The sequence below is a fragment of the Equus quagga genome, chromosome 17 (assembly GCF_021613505.1).
Source record: "Equus quagga isolate Etosha38 chromosome 17, UCLA_HA_Equagga_1.0, whole genome shotgun sequence".
In the NCBI taxonomy this organism is placed as follows: domain Eukaryota; kingdom Metazoa; phylum Chordata; class Mammalia; order Perissodactyla; family Equidae; genus Equus; species Equus quagga.
Window position 1 is genome coordinate 14,270,245 of NC_060283.1, and position 10,672 is coordinate 14,280,916.

General features: G+C 37.5%; 1 pseudogene; it reads left to right on the forward strand.

Moving 5' to 3' along the window:
• Positions 1-260: 260 nt before the first annotated feature.
• LOC124229491 (olfactory receptor 10W1-like) lies at positions 261-1,198 on the forward strand (annotated as a pseudogene).
• The last annotated feature ends 9,474 nt before the right edge of the window (positions 1,199-10,672 follow it).

Sequence of the window (10,672 nt, forward strand, 5' to 3'; positions counted from 1 at the left end):
CAAACTTCCTCTGCCTCTTTCCTCAAAATATTCTTGTATAATTTAGCCCAACTCTTGGCAGTTAGAAATTAAGTTGTGGATATTTATATGAAGATACTTGGTAAAAGGAGAGGAAAAAAGAGAATTAGTCCTAATTCTTCTCATTTCTAACTCCAGCTCTGATTAGATTAGATCATGGCTCAGAATTTGAACCGATATATTGTCAGTCTGATTCGTCTTTCATTCTCTGTAACTCTCAGCAGAGACAAGCTATCAGCTGAATGACCTGGGAAAATCGTTCACTGTTGATGGAATTTGTGTTCCTGGTCTATCCCTCCCAGTCAGAGCTGCGTGTCTTGTTCTTCCTTGGAGTCAGCCTGGTCTATACGTTGATCATCAGTGGGAATGTCCGCATCGTGGTGGCCATCCAGACAGAAGCACGCCTACACACACCCATGTACTATTTCCTGGGCAGCCTCTCAGCAGTAGAAATACGCTACACTGCTGTGATGGTGCCTCACATCCTGGCCAACATCCTCCAGTCAGAGAAGACCATCACCCTCCTGGGCTGTGCCATTCAGATGATTTTCTTCATCAGACTTGGCAGTGCTGATTGCTTCCTCTTGGCTGCCATGGCTTATGACTGGTATGTTGCTATTTGCCACACTTTGCAGTACCCTCTCATCATGACTTTAACTCTTTGTGTTCATTTGGTTGTGGCCTTTGTAGTCATCAGCTTGTTCCTGAACTGGTGGTCTTCATCTTCTTTCTGCCATTCTCCCGGGCTCAGAGTATCGAGCACTTCTTTTGTGATGTGCCACCAGTTATGCATCTTGTTTGTGCCAACAGCCACATCCATGAGCAGTCAGTGCTGGTGGCAGCCGGACTAGCCATTGCTGTGCTTTTCTTCCTCATCGCCACCTCCTATGCCTTCATTGTGGCTGCTGTGCTCAAGATCCATTCAGCAGCTGGTCGCCACCAGGCCTTCTGCACCTGCTCCTCCCATCCCACTGTGGTCCTGCTGCAGTATAGCTGTTGTGCCTTCATGTACCTGTGCCTCAACTCCATCTAATACCCCAAGCAAGATCAGTTCATCTCACTAGTGTACACATTGGGAACTCCACTGCTCAATCCACTTATCTACACCCTGAGGAACAGTGAGATACAGGGGACCCTAAGGAGAGTTCTTACCAGGAATTACCTCTCCCAGAACAACTAGGGAAGGGTATAACCTATCAGGCAACGGTTTGGTTCCGGTTCATTCAAATCCACACGCAACTGGGATTTCTCTCAGTTGATGTTAAAACTGATCTTAAAAAATGGTATGAATCATCTGGATATTATTTAGCTATATGTGCCAGAGACCTTTAAAATGTTTCTACCATTTTACTCAGTAATTTCTCTCCTAGAAAAGACATCAACAAATGAGCATAACATAATAGAAAGTGGCAAGTATAAGACTGCATTTCAGGTATCAGTTGGAAACAGATGGCTCATTCAATAGATTTTAACTGAAAAAAATAATAAAGGGATCATATTCAAAAGTATGAGTAAGGGAACCAGTAACAGGTGGCAATCCACTTACACATTAGCAGTAGCAGGAAACTATTATGACCCCTTGACCTCACAGGCATAAGAGGGCGCAGTATTATCAGAGTCTAGTAAGAGCTAGATTTGTAGAGAGAAGACACTTGCTAGCAACTGTGGCTTTAGAAAAGAAAAACAACAGCAACTATTGACAGACTATGCCCATGCAAGGAGAGAGCAGGAAGATAAGTACCCCAAACTCTCTCTGTTTGTACCATTCCATCTCTCCTCCTGTCTTCAGTTGGCCAAATCCAACTGGAAGCAAGATGGCATGGGGAACTGAGTGATTCAGTCTCAGAAGTTAGCCTTTCGGGACAAGGTAGGGCAGAAAAAAACCCTGTGAGTTGGGGACAAACAGAGAATAATCAGAAAAAGAATGATTCTTATAGTATTTTATGTAAAAATAAAAATATGTTAACAATCCAGTTTCCCCATAATAAAGTATTGGCAAAACAATCATTGTATGAAAGAATATTATGCAGCCTTAAATTTATGTTTCAAATACTAGTTATTAATAATGGATAATATTAAGTGCTTACTCTGCGCCAAAAATATATATATTCTCTTGATATTCAAAACTCCTATGAAGTAAGACTGTTACTATCCTATTTCCAATGATGGAACTGAGTCACAGAGAGTTTAAGTAGTTGGTGTCAGGTCACGTAGCAATATGTGCTGGAGCTGGAATTTGAAACTTGAACCCACTGTTTCCAGCTTCAGAAGCAACATTTATTTGCATTTCCCTGATAAAATGATAATGAGTACCTCTTCATAGGCTTACTGGCCATCTGGATATCTTCTTTTATGAAATATTACTTTAAGATTGTGCCAATTTTAATTGGGTTGTTTATCTTTTCTAAGTTTATTATATATTCTGGATATAGTTCCTTTCTCAGATATTTTTATCATTAATATTTTCTTCCTAATTTTGACTTAAACATCTCATTGATGTTTCTTGATGAGCAGAATTATTTTTTAAGACAAGTCTAATTTATCATCATTTTCCTTTATGATAATGACTTTTGGGTCCTACTTAAGAAATACTTGCCTTCTTCAAGTTTGTGAAAATATTTTCCTATGCTTTCTTCTAAAAGTTTTATAGTTTTAGCTAACACTTTTATGTCTATGGTATAGCACAAACTAATTTTTACATATTATAGGAGCTAAGGGTCAATGTTTACATTTTCCATATTATATATAGTTATTTCAGTGCCATTTATTGAAAAGATTTTTGCTTCCTTGTTGAATTGCTTTTGCACCTTTGTGGAAAATCAATTGAATGTGTGCGTGTGTGTGTGTGTGTGTAATTCTTGACCCTCTGCTCTGGTCCACTAATAAATTTTTCTATCCTTATGTAGCACAAACAGTCTTAGTTATTGTAGCTTTTTAGTATGTCTTGAAATCCAAGAGCAAAAGCTTTCCAAAATTTTTCTTCATTTATCAGATTATCTTGCAATCCTATGTCATTTTTGTTTCTTTCTGAAGTTTATAAAAAGAAGTGAGGAGATCTTATTGGGAATTACATTGACTCTTTAGAGATCAATTTGAATATAATTGATATCTTAACAATATTGAACCTTTTAATGCATAAACTTGGTAGATTTTTTTATTTATTGATCTCCTTAATTTTTCTTAGTAATATTTTATTTTTTCCATACAGCTATCTTTCATATTTTTTTCATTAAATTCCTGCCTAGGTTGTTACGGTTTTTAATGCTATTGTAAATGTCTTTTCTTATTTTAGATTTCAGTTGTTTTCTATCAGTATATAGAAATACTACAAATATATACATTGACTTAGTATCCATGATTTAAATACATTCACTTATTAGTTCTAGTAGTTTACAAATTCTTTTAGATTTTCTATGTACAAGATCAAGTCATTGATAAGTAAAACTACTTGTATTTCTTTCTTTTCTTATAGCAGTAGTCTCCCCCCAAGAATCTTGCCTTCTGCTATCTATTCCCTTCTGTGTAACCCTCCCACAATGATTCTAATCTTGAATCCTCCAGTGTGACATCAGCAAACATGATGCAAAATAAAGGCTTGATAAGCACTTTCACATTGGAGCTTGCCTTCTTTGAATCATGAGACAACTATGCCATAAACCAAAAAAAAAGGGAAGACTGTGTTGAGTGAGAGGCCCCTCTGCCCTAGGGAAACTCTTTTTCCTGAGCTCTCAACTTTATACAAATGGGAAGCAAGCTAAGAAATCTACTTAGTTGCAAACATGTGCCAATTTTCATATAAATGGAAGAACTTCTCACAGAACAGACCTAGGGAGCACAGCCAATATCTGCAAATTGCAAAGGATTAGGAAACCAGTCCGAGAGAGCATAATTGGGCTGTAAAAAAAGAACATTCCCTGCTGCCAGTAGAGGGCCCTGGCAATGTGCCCGACTGAACTGAGAATCGCTATGGACTAGTGATTACTATGTGCCTGCTATTCCTCCTCCTTTTGAATGGCAGTGTCTACTATGGTCCAAATTAGGAACTGGTACTAATTACAAGATCCAGAATTTTGAGTTTGGATTATAATTTTTATCATTGAGATTTATTTTATGACACAACATGTGTTTTGTTGTGATGTCTCATGTGGCTTTGAAAAGAATGTGCATCCTGTAAATGTTGAGTGCAATCAGGTTAACGTAGCTAATAGTGTGGTTCTAATCTTCTATATCCTTAGGTATTTTTGTCTACTTGCATTATCAATTACTGATAGAAGTGGGTTAAAAATCCACAACTGTGATCGCAGATTTGCAAATTTCTCCCTTTAGTTCTGACAATTTTTGTTTCTTGTATTTTGAAGTTCTGTTATCAGATGTATACGTATTTAGCATTGTTATATCTTGTTGACAGATTAACCCTTTCATCATTAAGCAATGTTCTTTTTTATTGCTGGTAATACCTGGCCCAGAAATCACTTTGCCAGATCTTAATTTAACCACATTGTCTTGTTTATGATTAGAATTTGCATCATATATATTGTTCTTCCTTATGATTTCAATATTATCTCATATATAAAGGGAGCCTCTTTCAAAGAACGTGTAGTTCATACTTTTTCTTGTTAACCCAATCTGATTGGAGTGTATACATCTTATCTTTCCACATGTTTTTATTTATCCCTCCTGTTCTTGGTTCCTTAGTTCTCCTGTCCAGTCTCTTTTTGAATTTATAGAACATTTTTTATCAGCTTTTTAGCTATATCTTTTGTATTACATTTTGTAGTTGCATTCTTATCACAGCCTAACAGGAATTATTATGATACTAATGCAGTAAATATGTAGAGACTTTTAAACATACAATTCCATTTTCTACCTCCATATTTGTGTTCTTATTGTAACATTCTACTTACAAACTCCCTTATAGGTGGTATTTTTGTTTTAAACAGTCAATTTTTTTGAAGGAATTCCATAATTAGTCATTTACATTTTTTATCTTAATTTTAAGAACATTCTTGCTGGTTATAGAATTCTAGGAATGTTCTTTTTTACTTCCATCTCTTTAAAGATGCCATTCTATTGTCTTCTGGTTCCCATTTTTCTGATGAGAAATCACTTGTATTCTTGTGTTTTCTCCCCATATGAATGCAAAATTTTTTCTCTCTGTCTTTGATTCTCAGCCATATCACTATGATGAACCTAAGGGGGTGAGAGCCTCAAAGTGTTAAAATAAAATAAAATAAAATGGAGACCAGGCTTGAAAATCCCCTAAGTACGCAAACCAATTAGGCTATGTAAGCAAAACTTAATCTAGCTTATTTCATGAAAGTAAGTGAAATTTAACTTGGATAATTCCTTGTAAATGCCTCTGATAATCACAAATGAAATTAGTTATCTTCCTAAAATGGTATGAGATAATCACTTTTAACCAATCCCCTGTCATCTGAAAACTTCCATTGTAATGACCAATCATTATAAAGGTTCAACAATTTCTTCATTTTCACTTTATCAGCCATCCTGTAACAACATGCCTCTGAGCTTCTAACAATTTTCAGTTTGAAGTCTCCCTGTTTGTGAACAGTTTTTTTCTTGCTCAATGAAATATACGTACCAAGTAAAGCTCTCTGAATTTTCACTTGACAATTCTATGTAATAACACATCCCAAATGCAAAATATATTCATCTTACCCCAACATCCCCCAAAACCTCAACCCATCACAGCCTCAACTCAATTCCAGAATCTCATCTAAATATATTAGCTCAAAAGTACCAAATCTCATCACCTAAATCAAGGTCTAGATGAGACTCTGGGTATGAACCATGCTGGGACAAGTTTCTCTCCATCTGTGAACCTACAAAACTAGAAAACAAGTTATCTGGTACCAAAATACAATGATGGGACAGGCATACGATAACAGTTACAGATATTCCCATCCAAAAAGAGAGAAATGGTAGAAATAAAAGAGCTATTGGTTCTAACCAATTTTGAAATTTAAAAAAAGGTAAACTCCATTAGTTTTCAAGGGCTGGAAATAATCCTCCGTAGCTCATAGCTCTGCCCTCTAGACCCAAAGTATCACTCTCTGTGGTCCAAGGCTCTACTTTCTAGGCTCATGGTTCTGCCCCCAGAGTCATCTTTCTTTTTTCATGAAGGGTACCACATGTTTGCAGCTGAGTTGTTTTATCAGCCTGTTTCCTGATTGTAGAATTTTACGTGGTCGACAGCCCTTTCTTTTGCTTCCTTTTCCTTTCCTTTCTTTCATTTTTTTAATGTATTTAATACCATTTTATTTGACTGGTTACTTTTATTTTTGTTTAAGTCAAAAGTGTTTACTATGATGTATTCTGTGATTTCCAAAATTTTTGTAATGGCTGAAAAAGTAGATGAAGCTTTCAGGAACAATTTCTAGTCCCAACATTTCACTGCTTCTGCCAGAATCAGAAAGCCACCAAACCAAGAAACTGCTTGCTATAAAATCTTGCCCTCTGAGCTGTGATCCACGTCAGCAAAATAGATGCCTTGCATCTTGCAGTGCTCCCCTCTTTTTATTTTATTATTTTTTTTAAGATTTTATTTTTCCTTTTTCTCCCCAAAGCCGCCTGGCACATAGTGGTATATTTTTAGTTGTGGGTCCTTCTAATTGTGGCATGTGGGACGCCACCTCAGCATGGCTTGATGAGTGGTGCCATGTCTGTGCCCAGGATCCAAACCAGTGAAACCCTGGGCCACCCAAGTGGAGCAAGCAAACTTAACCACTCGGCCACGGGGCAGCCCCTTTTTTTAAAATTATGGTAAAAACACTTAACGTGAGATATACCCTGTTAACAAATTTTTAACTGCACAACACAGTATTGTTAACCAAGGTACAATGTTATACAGTTCTTTAGAATTTATTATCTTGTATAACTGAAGCTTTATACCCATTAAATAGCAGCTGCCTATTTCTCACTGCCCCGAGGCCCTGACAACCATGATTCTACTCTCTGTTTCTATGAGTTTCACTACGTAAGACACCTCATATAGGGTTCATTTTTCTAGGTATTTCTCTTACATTTGTGTTTCCTACACTTGGATGGCAGAGATTTCTGTTAATTTATTAAAAACCCACCAGTTGGCTTTTCTCAGGTGTGACTAGCACAAAAGAACAAGCAGAGCATAAAATTCCATTGACTGTGCTTTGCACAAAATCTTTATGCTTTCTAAATCTAATAACATTAATTATTACCTAACTATTGTCTTTGCTTATTCAGTCTTTAAAAAGTCACTTAAAATTGTTTTTATATGAGTTTATTTTTTTAGTTTGTGAGTATGTTGAGGGCATGTACCGTGAATTATTCATCCTTGTCGTCCCAGGAACAGACTCAGAGCCTGGTAAATGGAAGGTTTACAATAGATGTTTGTTGCAAAGACAAATAGAAGAATGGCTCAGGGAAAAACAAGCATCTAGGTACAGACTTATTCCTCTCCTCTGTGAAAACATGTCAAGGTTTTCAAAAAAGTTTGTGATCCCCTATTTTCTTAACCAGTTGTCTTTTGTGTCCTAACCTTAACCCAATTCACTTTCTAGGCAAACTCCCAGCTAGCTTACAAGTCTATTCCTAGGCAAATCAGCTTCTCTGTGACTCACTGTTGATGGAGCTTTACCATAGAATGGATACAGCCTCCTGTGAAAACTGCAAGTCAGAGGTAATAGAGGACCATTGACAATCAATTTAAACCAAATGATCCAGGTCCAAACCCGATGGTTTTTATTATATCAAATATGGGCTAGATGAAACCAGAATAAAGAGAGAAAATTACAGATCTGCTCAACTGATGTTTATGTCGTTGAGAAGATTCTAGCACTGTGTTAAGCATGATGTTTTAATAGGCAAGACAATTTATTTTCTTTAAATAAAAAAGCTCTTTTTTTCCCTAAAATGAGAGTTAATACAAATGTTAAAGCAATAAAGGGTATAATATAAATCACTCTATCCCATGAAACAAAACCACTGTTTTTGCTGTATAAAAAACCACCCCTAAATGCAGGGATTGAAAAAAACAATAACAGTCATTTTATTGTTACCTCTCACACTTCTAGCTGTTGACTGGACTTAGCGAGGCAGTTTTCATTTGGGGTCTCATGTGCTTGCAGTCAGAGCTCGGGCTGAGATCAGCTGAACATTCACTCACTCACATGTTGGTTAACTGGCTGGAGAGACTCAAAATCTATGGGCTGGAACAGCTTGGCTCCTTGGGCATGCTTCTACATGGTCCCTCCAGCATGGCATCTTCAGAGTAGCGAGACTTTTTATATGGTCATTCAGGACTCCAGAGGTACCTTTCCTGAGAGAGAAGTGCCAGGTGGAAGCAGAACCGGCTTTTCTTAAGTAGTCTTGGAAATCATGTGACACCATTTCTGGGCTATACTATTAGTCAAAGCAGTCCCCAAAGCTCTCCAGGTTCAAGGAGAGGGACATAGACTCCATTTCTTAATGGAGAAGTGGCAAATTTCTTCACGAGCTTGTGAGATGAAGTATATTGTGTCCATTTTTGAGAATACAATCTATCACAACCACTGATCATTTCTTGACTCTCCTACCAGGAATCTCTTTCTGCATATCCTGTTTTACATAAATGGGTTTAATGAGACATCTTGTTATAAAACCTTCCTTGTTCATATTATATCAATTGTTATATTACAGAAAAAGAAGCTGAGGTTAGTAACATGGCTGGTGACACAAGGAGTTAGCTGCAGAGTTGGAACAGACACCAAGGCTCTCAATTACAAATCTAGGACTCTTCTACTCCATGTGGAATGATCAAAGCAGAGCTCTGTGATGTTTCATGTTGGAGGTATGGGTGGAATAGGCTGGATTTTGAGGTACCTGAGGAGGGTAGGACGGTTAAGAGGCTAGTTTGGTAATCTATATAAAAGCAGGTGGAATGAAAACTCAAATGAAGCACAAAAATTTGAGAAAGGTGAGTGGCTGATTATATATTTCCTCTTTAAAAAGTTGGATTTTCATCAGTTTTGAGAAGAATAGAAGTCAGTATTTTTAAGGCGGATGTCTAAAAGGCATCTCCATCCATCAATAGGCATCTAGATTCACAAAATGCCAGCGCTAGACTGGAACTCAGAGCTCTTGTAGTTCGGTGACTCTTAGCACATCAAGGTCCCCTGAGTGGCATTTTCAGAATGCAAGTGCCTGATTCCTTCATTAGAGTATGAATTAGTCAATCTAGAGTGGGATTTGTAAGGAAAGTAGTCAAACCAAGCTTGCAGCCTTTTCTCAGCCTCAGAGAAGTCTGAGGTTTGACCATCGGTTGAATCCCCTTTGAAACTAATTCAAGAATTGTATAGATGTATACTGCATCCAAGATTCATGACAGTCCTGCTGAAATGGCTTTGAGATGACTCAAGAACTTGTATCTATTTGTTAAAATTGGATATGGAGGAATCTGTAACTGATGAGTAACCTGTGTTTGCTGAGATGCAGCTGCACCAGAAAATGGGTACCAGTCACACACCCCTGAGAGAGTTATCAGTAAGCAAGGCACAATGCCTAAGGAATCCTAGAGCTGAAGTTTCACTGAACTGAGATGGTCCACGCTCACTGAGAACTCTGTTTCATCACCACGCACATCCCAAGTATGGACGACTGGATATTCAGAAAGTGTGCCTGGTAATCATGAGACCTCTACCTTACGTCACTGTGTGTGTTGTGGGGATGACCTGTATCTTTTCCTAAAGCTTTATTAAAACTTGATTCTTGGGGATCTTGTGAGTATAGTCAGCAATCTGAACTCAAGACCCCTGCAACCAGTCTAGCAGAGGAGGCATTGTAGTGTCTGAGGACATGAATTTTGAAAAAGTTTCTCCAAGTAGCTCTGATGTACACCCTCAGTTGGAAACAACTGGAACCAATGGCCTCACTTTATAGATGAGAAAATAAGCTTAAGAATGTGGGCTGGCATGCCTGAAGCCTCACAGCTACTTGGGGACAGAGTCAGAACTAGAACTGATATCCTCTATATACACGTTCTTTGGTTTTCCATTGAAATACATTTCCCAAAATGTATTTTGCACAACATTGGACTCATGAACCACTCTGTGATGAGCCAGGTTCTTTATGATTGAATAATGTTATTTTTGAGAAATGCTGCATACCGTCTTACCCTCCTGGAGATTAGTTATGCTATGCTAAAAGCTCTGAGTGTTGTCTAGTTAAGACATTTTGCTTCATTTAACTCAGAGGTCCCCAAAACTATTTGAATGTCATATTCTTAATTTCTACAACTATTAAACATCTCACTGAATAGTACCTTAGCAAAACAAACTTTGAAAAAAGACCTAGAGAAATCTATATTGAATAAAAGAATTAGTAATAGCTATCTTCAAAGCTGCAAAAGCTGCACTGTAGGTACAACATCCACTTGCTATTGTCTAAGTTATAAACAATTGCCACCAAAGTTTGTAGTAACATAGATTGTAAAGATATGTGTGATTGCTGTGTCTTACTATGGGGGTTAGAGTCCTTGTTTCCAAGACCAGAGCTTCTGCAAAAGCCCCAACTCCTCAGAGGTTGGAATAGGAGGCAGATTTCTCAAAGCTCATCAAAAGCTAAACCACCACAACCATGCAACAAACTTTGGGCAGAATCACCCAACTGGTTATGCAGA